Raw genomic sequence first — 19,417 nt, forward strand, 5'->3', positions numbered from 1 at the left:
AACAGATTGGAGCTGTGGGTGGCGACACAAGTCATGGGTGCACAGAGAGTAAAGGAGGGGGCCAAGGAGACAACCCTGTGGGGCATGTGTGCTGAGGGTCAGAGAGACAGAGGTGAGGGATCCCTCTCTTACCACCTGCCAGCCATCTGACAGGAAGTCCAGGATCCAGCTACACAAGGCAGGGTGAAGGCCGAGGTCTCTGAGCTTCTTCTCGATACTTCACAACTTCGTACGGCTAAGGCTCTGCCCATGACTGCAAGGAACTGCAGAGAACTTTGGTCTCATCTGGAAACATCATAGAAACAAGCCTCCCCTCTATGGACTCTTCCTACACTTCCCCTGCCTCGGGAAAGCAGGCCTTGTACTCAAAGATGCCCACAACTTTGGACATTATTGCTGCAAACCCAAACCTCCATCGGGGAAGAGATGCAAAAGCCTTAAAGCGCGTACCACCAGGCTCATGGACAGCTTCCTGTCTGCAGTTCTAGGCCAAATTAATGGTCTCCAGTCCAATAAAATGGACTCGACCTCACAATGTAACTCGACGTGACCCTGCCCCATATGTCTATCTGCACTGCACTTTCTCTGCAGCTGTAGCTCAGTACATGATAAGTCCCCATTTTAATTGTGTGGAAATATTAGACAGACTGAGCTTCTGCTTTGGAATCACAGAGGGAAAGTTAACTGAACTGATGAACACCAATAAATAGAAAAGGCTTCAATCTCGCATTACGATCTGCGGTAACTGGGATCAGGTGACCGGTAGTGGGTCTCCCAGACCAATTATCAGACTCAGGTTTAATAGCACTGGCTGATCTTATGTAATTTGTTGTCTCTACAGCAGCAACAGAATTTAATTCATAACAATAGATTTTTACCTTTGATTTAAAATAAGAATATACATATTAAATAGTTAAATTATATAAGTAATACAAAATAAAATTAAAATCTAATACTGTAAACTACTTTAATTATGTGGAATTATTTGACTGACTGGGTTGGTGCTTTGGAAATTCTGGAGTGAAGCTGAACTAAACTGTACACATTTATGAAAAGCTCAGATAAATACAAAAGGCTAAGTTCTCATATGAATGGGTCAGACACCCAGAAACATTGGCTGCCCTTCAGCAGATAAAAACAGTGGAATGAGGCCTAGTCCCAGGCCTCGGCCCAGTAGTTATGGTCTGAGGTCTGGGACTTGGTGAGAGTAAGCATTCGGCACGGACTAGAAGGGCCGAGATGGCCTGTTTCCATGCTGTAATTGTTATGTGGTTATATGGAAACATGCTGAAAATATTGCAGAATAAAACATTGTCCACCCACAACGAGAGGATGTGACAGATCCGGATCTCACTGCCTTGTCTGAACGGGCGAAAGATGAAGTTACACGTACACTCCAGCAGTGACCGGCAGATGCTGCAGATCTGCGGGAAAACGTGAACAGGAAATGGGACCATGTGCTGGTGGAGGGTCTCCCAGCTGAACCGGTGACTCTGCTCTTCGCCCCTCACACGCTGCCCGAACCATCCGCTGCATTTCCCACATCATTCCATATTTACACAAGATACATTTTTACTTCTTCCCTCCAAATCGTCCCTGTCCCTTTCCCTCCACCCCCAGGTCACAGAGTCACGGGCTCGATTCCCATCCCGGTCCAACACACAATTCAGACCCAAACCGGAAATGTGCAGGTTTCATTTAAATCTGTCCATGTTTATAAACACTCATTTCTATTCACATTCCTCCAACTTCACTGGACAGGAACACTGAAACATCAAGTGAGAAACAGCAGGAGGTGGCCATTCAGCTCCTCTAAGATGATGGCTGCTCTCCCATCTCAGCCACATGTTTCTGCCCGATCCTCATTTCCTTGATACTTTCGGTCTCCACACATCTGCTGGCCTCTGTTTTATGTGAGGACGATCACTGAGTCTTCACCGGCCTCTGTGGTGGGGATTTACAGACATTCACCATCCTCGGAGTGAAGACATTTCCCCTCATCTCAGTCCCGGACAGTCCACCCCCTTTTTCAGAAACTGGGATCCCTGGTTCAGCCTGTAATGATGTTGTGCATTTCAATGTGTTCACCTCTCAGTCCTCGATTCTCTAAATGAAAGGGTTATCACATTTGATCTTTCTTCATATGATGACCCCACCACTCCAGGGATCAGTCTGGTGAATCTTCATTGCACTCTCTATAACAAATACTCTCTAACCTCTTTGTTAATCCTCTATGGAATTAATTTCCATCTTCTGCAGCCCCGTGTTGCCCCAACCACTCACCTCCCACCCCGTCACTATTTCCACCTTCCCACCTCCCCCTCACCTGGATCCACCTCTCACTCCCCAGCTCTTGCCCCATCCCCACCCCTCACCTCTTTTCTCGGACTATTTCCCGTCCACTCTCAGTCCAGAGGGAGGGTCTCGGCCCGAAATGTTGACGGTCCATTTCCCTCCACAGATGCTGCCCGACCCACTGAGTTCCTCCGGCAGTTTGTTCTTTGGTCTGTGTGACCCGTGTTAGTGTGGGGAGCGGGATTTTACACCATATTCCCGGTACAGTCTCAACAAAACACAAATAATTGTCACTTTGCCCGAACCATTGGCCCCGCTTGCAGGGCAACAGTCTGCCGGTGTTTGCCCCCCAATGTGGTGAATCGCCACCACCGTGGGCTCAGACATTTCCACAGATGAGCCCCTCCTGTCCCCACCGGGACAAACATCCTGTCCGCCCCCTCTCTCACCGTCTTCATCCTCTCCCTCCCCGGGGAACCGGCATCAAACCGACGGGCCGAGCGGTCTCCTCCTACCTCTCAGCGACACATCAGACTCCGGCCGCAGGAGACGCTTCACAAACGCCCCAACTTCCCTCGGAGGGAAATGGAAATAAATCAGAAAGCGGACATTTACTTTGACGGTTGTCCCGCCGTGACGGAAAGTTCGGGAGACGGAGTCAGCGGGGGAAACGCCCTCTCGGCTGCTCCGCCTCCGCTATTGGCTGAAAGCAATGATTGACATCACTTCGGACCAATGGGAACAGCGCATCGCGTGACTCCTCTGTTGACAGTGGTGGGGGAGGGGCTGGTCACGTGATTAGTAGCCCAGCCGTTAAACCGACCAAGCTCGAGCTCACCAGCGCGCGGGGCACAAAAGGCCCCGGATGATCGGTTGAGGTGAGAAGGGGTCTCCGGGTTGGGGGTCTCACCGGGCGGCGTTTTCAACACCGACTTCGGGTAGTTGCTGTGACTCCGGACTCCGTGACCCGCAATCCCGGGACAGTCCTGCTCTCTTCCCTCTCTCTCAGCCCCACCATCCGGACACGGGCCCCGGGGAGCTTCCGGCTGATGAGGGAATGGGAACCGATGGGTCTCTCAGACAGAGCTGAGCTCCAGCTGTCTAAATGCAAGGATCGGGAACTCGGAGAAAGGGAACAAAATCTTTTACATCAGCTGTTGTGAAAATCACCTTTGTTCTGCCTCCAGTCACAAACAAGAGAAAATCTGCAGATGCTGGAAATCCGAGCAACACACACAAATTGCTGGAGGAACTCAGCATTAGTACTCTTTTCCATAGATGCTGCCTGGCCTGCTGAGTTCCCCCAGCATTTTGTGTCTGTTGCTTGTTCCACCCCCTCTTGTTCTGGACTTTCTACCCGTGAGAACATGTTTTGTCCCACTCTCTCTGGGTACATAATGAAATCAAACACCTTTGCCCTGGGCAACAAGTAGCTTTCACATCACAAATGTGCCAGACTCCAATGAGACAGACTACTGCCCTTCCCTTCATATTCATTGGCATTGCCATCACTGAGTTCACCACCGTCAGTCACCTGGGGGAGGGTTCAGGGGAAATATTTATGTACAATACAGAAACTGGTGTTACCTGTGTGTATTGTGGTGATGCAAAAGTTGCTGGAGAATTTGCAAGTGGGAAGAAGTGGAGTGATATTTGAAAATCTGACTTTTTATAGCATTATTTAGCAAGCAAATCAGATATGGACAGTGTGCAATTGCTCCAGTGAGAAAATCCTTCATTACCTGCTACAGACCTGTTACATACGTTGTGTGAGATTGCAGATCAAAATTATTACTGACAGTGATTTGCTAGCTGTTAAAATGAGTACCTCTATATATAAAATTCAGTGTGCACATGTTGTGTCTCCACTTTAAGGAGTTGGGGCTGGAAATGGATGAATTCCGTATCATCCGGGAGTCGGAGGGGGTGGGATAAAGAGAGGTGAGTTACACCCAAAGTGCACGACGCAGGAAACTGGGTGAGAGTCAGGAAGGGGAATGAGGTTAAATAGCCATCGCAGAATACTGTTGTGGCCATCCCCCACAACAACAGGTAGGCCATAGATAGGGTGCAGAGGAGATTTATAAGGACTTTGCCTCGACAGGCGAGCGTGACTTATGAGAATATGTTGAGTGAACTCGGCCTTTTTTCCTTGTAGTGACGGAGGATGAGAGGTGACCTGATAGAGGTGTATGAGATAATGAAAGGCATTGATTCTGTGGATAGTCTGAGGCTTTTTCCCAGGGCTGAAATGGCTAGCACGAGAGGGCATAGGTTTAAGGTGCTTGGAAGTAAATACAGAGGAGATGTCGGGGATAAGTTATTCATGCAGAGAGTGGTGAGTGCGTGGAATGGGCTGCCGGCGGCAGTGGAGGAGGCAGAAACAATAACGTATTTTAAGAGACTCCTGGATGGGTACATGGAGCTTAGAAAAGTAAAGGGCTCTGGGTAAGCCTCGGTAGCTCTAAGGTAGGGACATGTTTGGCACAGCTTTGTGGGCTGAAGAGCCTGTTTTGTGCTGTAGGTTTTCTATGTTTTTTTATGTTCTATGTATTCTACCACTTTAGAAACTGTTGGGGGGAGGAGATTACGTGGCAGAGGAAAGTCAAAGGGGTGATAGGGGATTTGCTAGTTACGGCAACAGAACTAGAAGGGGACTGATATCCTAGTGTTAAGGCTTGCTTGTGCTGGTATGGTGGGTGGGGGGGGTGGTGTTAAACTAAAATTGTAGAGGGGATGGGAGCCAGAATGCCAGGTAATAGAGAGGGTGAATTGAATTGACTTTCTTACTTACATCCTTCACATGCATGAGGAGTAAAACTCTGTGTTGCATCTCCATCTAAATGTGCAATGTGCAATTTATAGTAATTTATAATAGAACAGGACAGTCAATATAACATAGAAATACAGTTGTATCAGCATGAATTAAGCAGTGTGATGGCCTGATGGAAGAATCCTGTTGGTTCTGGCTTTTATGCTGCAGTACTGTTTCCCGGATGGTAGCAGCTTGGAGCAGTTTGTGGTTCGGTTGAGTAGGGTCCCCAGTGGTCCTCTGGGCCCCTTTTACACACCTGTCCCTGTAAATGTCCTGAATCATGGGCAGTTCACATCTACAGATGCGCTGGGCTGTCCACACCACTCTCTGCAGGTTCCTGCGATTAAGGGAAGTACAGTTCCCATACCAGGCAGTGATGCAGCCAGTCAGGATGCTCTCAGTTGTGACTCTGTAGAAAGTTCTTAGGATTTGGGGCCCCATTTCAGACTTCTTCAACCGTCTGACGTGAGGGAGGCACTGCTGTGCCTTTTTCACCACACAGCTGGTATGTACAGACCACATGAGATCCTCGGTGATGTGTATGTCGAGGAACTTAAAGCTGTTCACCCTCTCAACCCCAGATGCATTGGTGTAAATAGGGGTTAGCCTGTCTCCATTCCTTCTGTCGTCCACAATCAGCTCCTTTGTTTTTTGTGGCAGTGAGGGAGAGGTTGTTTTCTTGACACCAGGCAAATGCTGTTCAGACCTCAGGGCAGGGAATTGTGATCTTGTTGCCATGACTGGGACTTGTTTGCACCCAACAATCTGAGGAATTTGGAGGAACAAATTAGCAAGAGAGATCGCAGACTATGCCAATGCTTGATATACTAAATGATTTTAAATTTCCATAGATTGACGTGACTCCCAGATGTAAAAGGACTAGATGGGGTAGAGTTTGTCAGATGTGCCATTAATCAGCACATAGAATTCCCAGCATAGAAATGTGCAATAAGCTATTAGAAAATAATCCAGGGCTGGTGACAGAATATTAGTGTATGGGAACACTTTGCATCTAATGATCATATTGCCATGAGATTCCAAGTTAACATGGAAAAAGAAAGGACTGAACCATGGGTCGAGATTCTAAATTGGAGAAAGGTCAATTCTGATGGTATCAGAATGGATCTGACAAGTGTGGACAGGCTGTTTTCTGGCAAAGGAGTACTTGGTAAGTGGGAGTTCTTCAGAAGTGAAGTTTTGAGGGTGTAGAGTTTGTATGTGCCTGTCAAAATAAAAGTTGAAAGGTAACTGGTGCAGCGAACCTTGGTTTTCAAGAGATATTGAGGCCCTGGATATTTTGTTCCTCCGAATGCCTCAGACTGTTGGGTGCTACAAAGACTCATTAGTGACTACAATATCATAATTCCACACCCTGAACTCATCTGACATCTTTTTTAGTCATCTTCTGTTGCTTTCTAAAAGCTTCCCAATAGATTTTGCTCTTTTGTTTGCCCTCTCTTTGCTTTTTATGTTGGCTTTGGCTTCTCATTTCATCCACGGTTGTGTCCCCCTGCCTTTCTAATGCTTCCACTTCTTTGGGATGTATCGATCACTCAGCTCCCGAATTGCTCTCAGAAACTCCAGCCATTGCTGCTCCATCATCATTCTTACCAGCTTCCCCTCCCAATCACGTTTGGCCAGTTCAGTACAGAAACATGCCCACTCTGGACCATCAGAATGGTAATCTGTATGAGGAGACAAAATATATGGGGGAGATTTTAAATATTATTTGTGCATCCATGTTTACTCAGGAGATGGACACAGAGTCTATAGAAGTGAGGCAAAATGGCATCAACTTCATGGACCCTGTACAGATTGCAGGGGTGGAGGTGTTTGCTGTCTGAAGGCAAATTAGTGTGGATAAATCCCCAGGGCCTGACAAATTGTTCCCTGGGACTCTGCGGAAAACAAGTGCAGAAATTGTTGGGGCACAAGCACAGATATTTAAATAATCCTTAGTGACAGTTGAGGTACTGGAGGATTGGAGGACAGCCAATGTTGTTCCGCTGTTCAAGAAAGGCTCTAAAAATAAAGTAGGAAATTATACGTCAATGAGCTTGACATCAGTAGTGGGAAAGTCATTGGAACGTATGTGCAGGAACCAGATATGTAAGTATTTGGATAGATAGATTAAGGATAGGCAGCATGGCTTCGTGCATGGTAGGTCATGTCTATCCAATCTAATAGAGTCTCTCGAGGAAGTTGTCAGGAAAGTGGTTGAAGGCAAGGCAGTGGATGTTGTCTACATGGACTTTAGCAAGGCACTTGACAAAGTCTGATATGGGAGGTTGGTCAAGAAGGTTCAGTCACTCAGCATTCAAGATAAGATAGTAAATTGCATGAGACACTGGTTTTGGGAGAAGCCGATGGTTGCCTCTCTGACTGGAGGCCTGTGACTAGTGGTTTGCCACAGGAATCGGTGCTGGATCTGTTGTTGTTTGTCATCTAGATCAGTAATCTGGATGATAGTGTGGTTAACTGGATCAGCAGATTTCTGGATGACACTAAGATTGTGGGTGTAGTGGATAGTGAGGAAGGATATAATGGCTTGCAGTGTGATCTGGACCAGCTGGAGAAATGCAAAATGGAATTTAATGGAGACAAGTGCGAGGTGTTGCATTTTGATAGGACCTGGGTCTTACACAGTGAATGGTCGGGCACTGAGGAGTGCTGCAGAAGGAAGGGATCTGGGAATACATGTCCATAATTCACTGAAAGTGGTGACACAGTTAAATAGGGACGGAAAGAAAGATTTTGGCATATTGGCCTTCATGAACCAAAGTACTGAGTGCAGGAGATGGATGTTATGTTCACACTGCACGAGACATTGGTGAGGCCTAATTTGGAGTGTTGTGTGCAGTTTTATCACCTACCTACAGGAAAGATGTAAAAGAGGTTGAAAGAGTTCAGAGAAAATTCACAAGGATGTTGCCAGGTCTGGAGGACTTGGGTTATAGGGAAAGTTTGAACAGGTCAGGGCTTTATTCCTTGGAATGTAGAAGCTCAAGGGGAGATTTGATGGAGGTGTGCCAAAATTATGAGGGTTATAGATGGGGTAAATGCAAGCTGGCTTTTTCCACTGAGATGGGGTGGGACTACAACCAGAGGCCATGGATTAAGGGTGAAAGGTGAAACATTAAGGGGAACATGAGGGGAAAGTTTTTCACACAGATGGTCATCCAGGTGTGGAATGAGCAGACAGTCCAACTGGTGCATGCGAGCTCAATTTCAACATGTAAGAGGTTTGTATAGGTACCTGGATGGTCGGGGTACAGGGGTAGACAGTTTAAATAGTTCAACATAAACTAGATGGGCCAAAGGGCCTGTTTCTGTGTTGTACTTTTCTATGACTCTGTGACAAGAACATGAAATAATACTAATATTCATTTAATTCCTTTTAACAGCTGTGCAGACCAACCATTCATCTGGGCAGAAAATGTTTTCATGGCTTTAAAACTGTGGCACTTTAAACTGACAGTAGATAAAAGAAAATCCCAGCCGTACGTCAACAAAGGGGGAAACCCATTCATCTGCTCAGACAGTGGGAATGGATTCAGTCGGTCATCTCAACTGAAGGTACATCAGCAAGTTCACACTGGGACAAGGCCATTCACCTGTTCTGTGTGTGAGAAGGGATTCAGTCGGTCTTCCCACCTGTGGACAAACTGGTCAGTTCACTTCGAACAGAGGCTGATCATCTGCTGAAGTTGTGGGGAAGGATTCACTCGGTTATCTGACCTAATGGCTCACCAGCGAGTTCACACCGGGGAGCGGCCGTTCACCTGCTCAGACTGTGGGAAGGGATTCACTGTGTCATCTCAGTTACTGAGACACCAGTCAGTTCACACTGGAAAGAGGCCATTCACCTGCTCAGTCTGTGGGAAGGAATTCACTCAGTCATCTCAACTGATGGTACATCGGCGAATTCACACTGGAGAGAGGCCGTTCACCTGCTCAGACTGTGGGAAGGGATTCCCTGAGTCATATCAACTGAAGGTACATCAGCGAGTTCACTCTGGGGAGAGGCCGTTCACCTGCTCAGACTGTGGGATGGGATTTACTCAGTCATCTCAACTGAAGGTACATCGGCGAATTCACACTGGGGTGAGGCCATTCACCTGCTCAGTCTGTGGAGAGGATTTCACAAAGTCATCTGCTGTACTGAGACACCAGTCAGTTCACACTGGGGAGAGGCCATTCACCTGCTCAGTGTGTGGGAGGGGATTCGTAGAGTCATTTGAACTGAAGGTGCATCAGCGAGTTCACACTGGGGAGAGGCCGTTCACCTGCTCAGACTGTGGGAAGGGCTTCATTCAGTCATCTCATCTGAAGGCACATCAGCGAGTTCACACCGGGGAGAGACCGTTCACCTGCTCAGTCTGTGGGAAGGGCTTCACTTGCTCACCTCATCTACTGAGACACCAGTCAGTTCACACTAGGGAGTGACGATTAACTTGCTCAGTCTGTGGGAAGGGATTCAGTTGGTCATTTCACATACTGACACACAGGGAAATGGCCGTTCACCCGCTCTGTCCGTGGGAAGGGATTCATTACGTCATCTCAACTGAAAGAACATCAGCGAGTCCACACTGGGGAGAGGCCGATCACCCACTCAGACTGTGGGAAGAAATTCTCTCAGCCAAATCAACCAATTGTGTATCATTTTGTTCACACCGGGGAGAGGCCGATCACCTACTGTGAATGTGGTGAAGTACTCGTGGTGGACATGGACTGTGCCTTTAAATAAGAGAGAGAGAAAAACTGTCTACAGTACTGCTAGTTGCTTCTTGGTTGCCATGGTGAGAGAGAGGCGGGGTTATGTGATGGACAGTTCGATGTTCACAGTTGCTTCTTGGTTGCCATGGTGAGAGAGAGGCGGAGTTATGTGATGGACAGTTCGATGTTCACAGTTGCTTCTTGGTTGCCATGGTGAGAGAGAGGCGGAGTTATGTGATGGACAGTTCGATGTTCACAGTTGCTTCTTGGTTGCCATGGTGAGAGAGAGGCGGAGCTATGTGATGGACAGTTTGATGTTCACAGTTGCTTCTTGGTTGCCATGGTGAGAGAGAGGCGGAGTTATGTGATGGACAGTTCGATGTTCACAGTTGCTTCGTAGCGTGTTTATTTAATCAAGGTCAGATGACTCTTCCAGAGACACACAGTGGGACACTGGTTACGGCGACCGGTCAGTGAAAGGAGGCCAGTGACAGAGGAGTCACTGGGTGGAACTTTCGAGTGCCCACAAGCGTGGGTTGAGGATCGATCAGGAGAATCGATCAGTGGCTGTCATGGTGTGTGGAAGGGCTGACCCTGTGGAGGCTACCGGTGTGTCTACCCTCGCCTGGGTGGTAGCTCACCCTCGAAGACGGTCCCCTTAGTGATAAGCTGCGTCTGGCTAACTCGAGAGTGGATTCTGAGCCTGACGACGGAAGATCAATGGGACCTGTTTACTCGTTCTTCTCCAAGTGTGGTTTTCACCTTGGATCACAAATATCTATCTCTCTCTCTCTCTCTCTCTCACACACACACACACACACACACACACACACACACACACCAATTCCGTGGATTGAACTGAACTTCCTTGCATTACCATCGTAAGACTTTAACTCTTGCCACCCGAGCTTTAACAAGTTTGGGAATTGTATTTACACACAAATATATGCATAACATGGCTAACTTTTGATTTACCTGGTTTAAGTTACTATATTGAGTAGTTACTAATAAATAGTGGTTTTTAATATCAAAACCAGACTCCAGGTGTGCTCTGTTGTTGCTGGTTCATTTAGACCATTGTGTGTACGTAACAGATTCATTCAGTTATCTATCCTTATGACACACTACCAGGTTCACACTGTTGAGAGGGTGTTCACCTGCTCTGAATGTGGGAAGCGATTCACTCAGTCATCTAACCTCATATAACTCTTGCCTCAGCTAGCATCTTAATATAGCTGGTGATAGCACCCCAGCCCGGCCAGACTGAAGAAATCTCGTTTGGGTGGATGCTGCGCGATGCGTCCCCTGTTACAAATAAGTACCCCGAAATAAGAAACAGTACATAATATGCGATTAAACAATTGAGGTTCATAATTTTTACTTTAACTATTGGGTTAGTGAAGTAAACAAATAAAAGAAAAAGGGTCCACTCTCTCCATTCACATCTTCTCATTTCTCCCCGGCAAAAGACCGCAAAAATCTCTCTTCCAGACTCACATGGAAGACCATTTCTGTCATTGGATAGCCCCACACTCCAAAACCCTGTTATCTCTAGTCGTAACCTAAACATTACTGCTGCAGAGAAACCATTACCTCAGCAGTGAAACATTACAGCATGTTATACTTGTGACTTACTACCGGGTTCACACTGGAGAGAAAGTTTCAATAAGCCTCATGCTGGATATTTGTTCATCGCCACTGCTGAATGCAATTTTGAGAGTGACTGTCGGTGCTGAACTCTGCAATTATTGCTGTTGCTCACCACACCCAGTTCTGCACCCTGGTCACTGGACATGGGAGGAGTTTCTTCTGCTGCATATTCACCTTTAATGGGACAGGAGTTTAATATTCTGGACCTGAGACAAATAAATCAGTTTATTTTAAACTGTCTCTGGTACTTCGTGAATTTATAACATACATAGTGTACAGCAAAGAGTCAACTCAGGCAGGCTGGACCATGCCAGTGATTCAGTTCCACGACAGTCCTTTTTAAATCTTCCCCTGTTGTTCCAAACAGTCACCACTGTGTGTGAAGAAGTTTCCGTTGAATTTTCTGCAGAATGAAGAAGTGGAGCTGACTGCAGTTCTGTCTGAGATGTTCTTTGCCCCTCTAGTCTCTGGGCTGAGGAAGAATAACATCGTTAGTTAACCTCCTTAATCACGACTCATTTCCACATTATGGGTCATTTTCCCTTTTTCTAAAGGTTTGTTAGAAAACATTACTGTCCTGTGAAGACTGAAAGCAGAATGGAAAACTATCAGTTGGATTTTCAACGAAGCAGGGTCAGAAACCAGAGGCGGGTCTGCACAGGGCAGAGTTTGGGGCTCTGAACGATGGTCGGGATAAGAACAAATGATGAGGAGAAGGGAATCAGCAGCCAGGCGTGGCAACGATGACAGAGTAGCAAGATTTGGAAGCCAATTGACAGAGAAAATAATTTGGTTGTCTGACTGCTGACACAAACAATGCCTGTGGTGAGGTGCTCCACTGGTCGAGGAACATGTGTGTGTTGGGAATGGTTTTATCTATTGAAGGAGTTGTTCCTTCTTGTTTATCCTGTAATATTATATCTAGATGGTTATTATGGATTTTCTTATTAGTAGTTATGTATTGATTATCATATAATTTGTAAGATTTTGACTCTAAAACTGAATCAGGCTTGAATTTATTGTGCCTTGATGAAGTTACAGTGGTCGTTCATGAGTTTGTATTTTAAAGCAAGATTTTGGTGAATGATATTTGCCACCCGATCGTACCTTTGTAAGTAATCAGATTGAGTTAAACTGCTGCAGGATCCCAGAATGTGTTGGATTGTGTCTGGTTTGTCTTGGCATTTTCTGCATTTATTGCCTGGTTTGTTTGCCTTTTATGTATTTTAGATATTTTGAAATGTTACCCACCTTGTCCTGTATTTCCCCAAGTAACCCCTGTTTCTGGGAAGAGGCCTCCAACTCTGAGTTGGGCTCTCGAAGCTTCCCTGTCACCAGCTCGTCTGCTCAAATCATTAGGATGTATCCCATGGAGGCTCAGACTCATTCCACTGATTAACGGTTTCTTCCATAGTGATGATTCATTTTTTTGAGTGGCCTCTCATTTCAGTTTTCTGGTCTGTATTTCTTATCAGAATTATATATACTCGCATGGAGTGCTGAATCCTGTTTATTTTTGATGAAAATATATACTTTAGAAATCTTATCAGACTGTTAGGTGATTTTTTTTTTATGTCTGTTATAGCTCTTCCACCTTCTGTCCTCAGTAGTGTAATCTAAGTGTGTTTGAGTGTAAATAGTCTTTTCTAAATTCATCATTTCAGTTCTTATTTTTCTTTGTAAAGTTTCCAGATCGGAATGGAACCAAGATATTTTGCCGAGAAATATGTTAAAATGGGAATAGTAAGAGAGTTTATTGCCTTTGTTGTATTTGTTATACCATGGACATATGGACATAGCCAACATGGGGGCATCCTTATCACGTGCCCCAGCCACTGCAGCTGACGCTGGGTGATCATGGCCTCGATACTCCTGCAGTTGGTCTTTACAAGTATTTCAGTGTGAGGCACCCGCACACGCCAGGTAATCCCCAGAATGTGCTGGAGACAGCTTATGTGGAAGCGCTCCAAGGACTTGATGTGACGGCTGTAGGTTACCCAAGCTTCACGGCTATAAAGGAGGGTGGTGACACAGACCGCTTGGTATACGGCGACCTTTGTGGAGGGACGAAGGCTCCTGTGCTGAAAGACTCTACGCCGAAGTCTCCTAAAGGCCGCTGATGCCTGTTTAATGCGGCTCTGGATGTCGTTGTCAATGCTGCTATCCTCAGAGAGAATGTCCTCAGATGTTTGAAAGATGGCACTACTGACAGCTTTTCAAAACCAACAGTGAAGGTAGGTAGAGTGGGTGGAACACTGGTACTCCAGTGGCAAACCACTTCCATCTTGGTGGTATTGACAGTCAGCCCCATCCTGCTGTACGCTCTCACTGCCACAGTAAGGACAGTCTGGAGATCCTCTGGAGTATGGGCCAAAAGAGCACAGTCGTCTCTTGATTCAGTTAGTGATTTGGTGGTAGGTGTTGCGCGGAGCCTCCTGATGTCAAAGAGGTTGCCATCTAATCTGATGTCCACTGCCACACCGCTGCTGTCTTCAATAAGCTTGGTAACACACAAGAGGAAGATGTTAAAGTGCATTGGTGCTAGCACACACCCCTGCCTCACCCCTGTATATACAAGGAAGGGCTTCGACTCTTCTCCTCCTATGGTCACCCGAGCAGTCATCCCATCGTGGAACTGGCAGAGGATGTTAACAAATTTATTGGGATAGCCAAACCTGAGGAGAACATCCCATAAGAGCTCTCTTTGCACAGTGTCAAATGCTTTGGAGAGGTCGACAAAGGCCATAAACAGCTCCTGATGTTGCTCCCGGCACTATTCCTGAAGTTGCCGGGCTGTGAAGATCATGTCGATTGTGCTCCTGTTCTTCCTAAATCCACACTGCGATTCAGGCAGCATTGACTCGGTGATGTTGCTGATGAGTCTCTGAAGCATCACCTTGGCCAGGAATACAAAGGTAAGCTCGCCAATAAAGAGGATACTAAATGTTTCTTTAGATGCATAAAGTGTAAAGGAGAGGTGAGAGTGCATATCGGAAAACGATGCTGGAGAGGTGGTAATAGAGGCAAGGAGCTGGCGGATGAACTGAGTAAGTGTTTTATATCAGTCTTCACTATGGAAGACACCAGCAGGATGCTGGAAGTCCAGATGTCAGTGGTCAGAAATATTTACAGGACATTACTCGGGAGCAGGTTCTTGGGAAGTCTGAAGGTAAATAGGCCACCTGGACCACATAGTGTACATCCCAGAGTTCTCAAAGAGGTGACTGAAGAGGTTGTGGAGGGATTAGTAATGATGTTTCAATAATCAATTGAATCTGGCATGGTTCTGTACGACTGAAAATTTGGAAATATCACTCCACTCTTCAAGAAGGGAGGGAGCTAGATGAACAGAACTTATAGACCAGTTAGTCTCACTTCACTCTTTGGGAAGATATTGGAGTCGGATGTTGAGGATGTATTTTCAGGGTATTTTCGGTCACTTTCAGCATGGTTTCCTCAAGGGAAAATCTTGCCTGACAAGTATGTTGAAAGTCTCTGAATTCATTGAAGAAGTAACAAGCAAGATGGACAAAGGAGAATCGGTTGATGCTGTGCACGTGAAGTTTCAGAAGGTCCTTGACAAGGTGCCACACATGGGGCTGCTTATCAAGTTATGAGCCCATGATATCACAGGAAAGACCCTTGCATGGATGAAGCAGTGGCTGATTGGCAGGAGGTAAAGAATAGTAATAAAGGGAACCTTTTCCGATTGGTTGCTGGTGACCAGTGGTGTTCCACAGGGATCTGTGTTGGGACCGATTCTTGTATATTATATGACAGTGACTTGGATGACAGAATTGATGGCTTTGTTTCAAAGATGCGGATGATACCAAGTCAGTTGGAGGGACAGGACGTTTTGAGGAAATTGAGAGGCTCAAAAGGACAGCCAGATTATGAAAAATACTTTAGTCAGAGGGTGGTAAATCTGTGGAATTTGTTGCCATGAGAGGCTGTGGAGTCTCAGTCATTGGTTGTGTTTGAGGCAGAGATAGTTAGTTTCTTGATTAGCCAGGTATTCAAAGGGTATGGGATGAAAGTAGGGGAGTGGAGATGACTGGAAGAACTGGATCAGCCCATGATTGAATGGCGGAGCAGACTCGATGGGCCGAATAGCCTACTTCTGCTCCTGTATCTTATGATCTTATGGTTTGAAAGTGGTGAAGCCTTGAATTCTAATCCTGCTAAGAAATGGACACACAAGAAGTGCGTCTTTAGAATGTAACATACCTGGAGTATTGTTTTATTCCCTTTGTGTCAGATCAGCGATGCCCCATGTGTCTTACTTGTAAACAACGAAAGCATCAAGTTTGCAGAAACACTTCCATAAATGACACACTGAAAAAGATGCTTGTGGTTTTACTCAGTTCCGGAAGATGAAAGAAGCATTTGAAAAGCGTTGCACACTGGAGGCATTCGGAAAGAAAGCTACAAATGACTTTGATCGTGGTCTCATCGCTTCTCATAACATTTCCACAATGATAGCAAAAGTCTGCAAGGTCTCATACAGTTAGTGAGAGATTAATAAGGCCTGCCGTATCAGGTACACACCACTGTTCTCAAAGTAGATACCAGTATTTTAAAATCGATTCCTCTGAGTATTAACTCTGTAGCACCTCAGATTGATGAAATGAGTGAAGACATTGAGTATCAGTATGCACAGAGCTAAAGAAAAACAGAATTTGGGAACCAACTGTATGAGTCAACTCCGCGAGACATCAAGGCATTGATAATGGCATATGTACAGTTCATCAAAAATGGAAAAATCGATCAAGAGATTCTCAATTGCAAAAAGTTGAAAGTAGATATCAACAGAGAATCAGTCCACGACGAGCTCAAAGTGAAATTGATAACAAAATTATTCTGATTAGGAACATGATTTCTTGTGCAACGGATGGAGCACCATATGTGACAGGTTGCCATGCTGGTTCAGTGGAATTTATGAAAATGAAATTGTGTCTATTGTGTCATTTATCGTTAACATCCCGCAACTACTGTTCAGCAGGCAGGTGCTGTCAAATCTATGTTTAAAGATAAATATGAAATTAAAGCAGAATATTTTTTCATGTTAGCATATGGTAGCCATGTTTTACACTATGGAGGCGATGGAAAGTATATTGGGCTTAAGAGGGGCGTTGGTAAGTATGAAGGTGCTTCAGAAGGGTGTTGGTAAGTATGTGGATGTTGGGCTAAAAAGTTGGCAAACACTGCTATAGAAGAAAGAGTTAGCCAATGGATGAGCTTCACCGTCCATGGGTGAAATCCCCGCAATCTGAGCAGACTCAGTGTCATCGAGAAAGTGTGCCAAAACTGGCTCAAAGTTGGAGACGTCTTCCCAGAAACAGAGTGTTTCTTTGCGGCAATACAGGACCAGGTGGTTAAGACAAAGACATCAAAAATGCACAATCAAAAAAAAACTAACAAATTCAAGATGATAAAAGTAGAATATGCCATGTGAAACCAGAAAATATCCTGCAGTATCCTGCAACAGTTTAATTCAATCTTACACAGGTACAATCAGGTGACAAACATCTTTCACCAAAATCTTGCTTTAACATACAAAACATTCTATACATTATTATACAGTAAATACAATCCTAATCGAGTTTTGGAGTCTCTTATGACCAATCCATTACTAGAGATGGGGCAATACCTGGTACCTGTCCGGATCTAATATTACAAGGTAATAGGGATGGTCATTCCGAACACACACAACGCATTAAAATCAATAAGCCAGAAACACCAGAAGTATGCTGACTTGAATGAGGAAAATGAAAGACAGTGGTACATGAACATTGTCCCATTTGTGATTTACACGACTGGCATCAGTCCAAAGTCACCACACAACAGCATTAAACAATTCGACCCGCACGACAATATCTATGTAAATCTCCAGACAGCCACAATACGCAACACCATCAGAATCGGCCGAAAGTTCCAAGCGATTGAGAAATCAGTGGGCTTCTCCGTGTCCATGTCCATACCGCAATTTTTATCAGTTTGAGCTGAGATAGAAAATAAAAATAATAATAAATATGCGATTCTACCTGAGTGAATGCAGAGGAGAGTCAACACGCAATTTGATCGGATGGAAATTTATTAAAAATCAGGAAGTGAGATGATATCATTTTCTTTGAAGCAGACTAGGCATCGGAGGTTTCCGTGAAAATTTTGGCAATTATGCAAGAGTTCTCTGGTGTTAAACATACCCCCGCAACATCTTTGTCTAATGCGACGGACAAGTGCGAGCTTTACTGTAAGTTCGTGCAGTCTGTTGACATTTTTTTCCATTTCATTCTTATGCAAGAGACCGAAGTAACTAATGAGTTGCATTTTTGCCTGTTTAGTCTTGAATGTCCCCAGAGCCTGTCCACTTTATCATGACCGAAAAGGGTCTGGCGGTGGCGAGCGCGGAAATATGGTGGAAAACTAAATATTAAAGGTAGGATGAGTTTAATAATTGGTAGCAGTGGAGGTCGCGGGGTGCGGGTGTCGGAGAGTCTGTTCCTGTGCTGCGTCTCTCTCTCGGGCTCGAAACCAGATTTACCCTCCCCGCTGCCACCTTCTCCAATGACCATTGGTTCTGCAGAGTCGAGATCAGAAACATTGCGAATGCCTCCGAGAAGAGCTTAGATATGTTGTTTGTAAATTAGTTGAATAATTGACGTGAGCGGATATTTCGCTGCGCTGATGAACTAATCTCTGAACTTGGACTGAGTTACCCCACAAATAAATGTGTTTGTACAACAGCTTAACATCATCGGCATCTCTCCGGAGTGTTGAAAAGTGTATTCAGAATCGTTGTAGTCATTCCGATCCAACCCGGCGATGGTGTTGTAAAGGAATTCGGCAACACTCACCGACCACAGGATGATGAAGCTTCCGGAGATGGTGAGAAGTAAGATCACAGACCTCCTCCTGCTCTCCATCTCCGGGTCACTGCGGTTCTCCGCCCTGCTCTGACCCCTCAGCCCCTTACGGACGCGACTAGTCACTAAAATGTGTCTGACTGTCAGAGCGTTAAACAGGAGTATTAACACGAACGGGAGTAACGGCGTTAGGTCGGTAGAAAGCCGGTCATATCCCACCCACTCGGGATCCGTACAGTAGCCCGGTATTTCAATACAGTCCCGGGGTATAATGTCGACTACTTTCAGAGGACGATATATAAAGAAGGGCACATTATTAAAACAGAACAGAACGCCGGTTGTTGTCAGAACCACAGCCGCAGTTTTCCCGGTGCAATACTTTATTTTCCACTTCTGGCAACAAATGGCGACAAACAGGTCAAACGTGAAGCTGACGGTGAACCAGACAGAACAGTCTGTGGCTGCCTCTCCCAGGGCAGCGATCACACTGCACACGGGCGTGATGTCCAGGAAAGTCCCGAGGAAATAATATTAACCGACACGCCACAATATCACCGCAAAGACGATGGTCAGTAGATCCGCCCCTGCCGTGGCCACCAGGTAGCGAGTGGTGCGGGTGGAGAGGCCGCACTTTCCCTGGGACAGGATCACCATCGCCACTAAATTCACTGGGAAACAACCGAGAGCGCGAGTGAATTACTGTCTGTCCACTCCGTGGGTCTCGGGACAGGGAGATGCTGGAAATGGAGAGCAGCTCATTCCCGGAGGGTTAAAACGGGGAAGGCGGCGATCGCCGGCGCCTCAAAGGTGCCAATACCGGGAGAAACGTTACGGTCCGGGGCGCTGACTGCACGGCGGGCAGGGTTCGGGAAGGAGGCCCGGAACGCTTTGGAAAATCAGTGTAAATCTCTGTCCATCAGGTTTCCGACTGATGTGCAAAGCCGAGAAAGCCTCGGCAACTTTCTCAGCCACAGTGATTCCCGCGGTCCCGTCACATCTGTTTACAATGTCCGGTGCCGCTCAGCCCCGCTGTCTCCGACTTTGTCCATGGATAGTTTCTAAAGCTCGTTGCAGA

General features: G+C 45.9%; 1 protein-coding gene across 1 annotated transcript in view; it reads left to right on the top strand.

Annotated features, from left to right (window-relative positions):
• The first annotated feature begins 3,102 nt into the window (after positions 1-3,102).
• Positions 3,103-19,417, top strand: part of LOC140208372 (NACHT, LRR and PYD domains-containing protein 3-like) — a 65,937-nt gene continuing 49,622 nt past the window's right edge. The window contains exon 1 of the mRNA XM_072277002.1: positions 3,103-3,173. The gene's annotated coding sequence lies outside the window, so the exon portion shown is untranslated. The remainder of the gene's footprint in view (positions 3,174-19,417) is intronic.

This window comes from Mobula birostris, chromosome 13 (genome assembly GCF_030028105.1).
Source record: "Mobula birostris isolate sMobBir1 chromosome 13, sMobBir1.hap1, whole genome shotgun sequence".
Classification (NCBI taxonomy): domain Eukaryota; kingdom Metazoa; phylum Chordata; class Chondrichthyes; order Myliobatiformes; family Myliobatidae; genus Mobula; species Mobula birostris.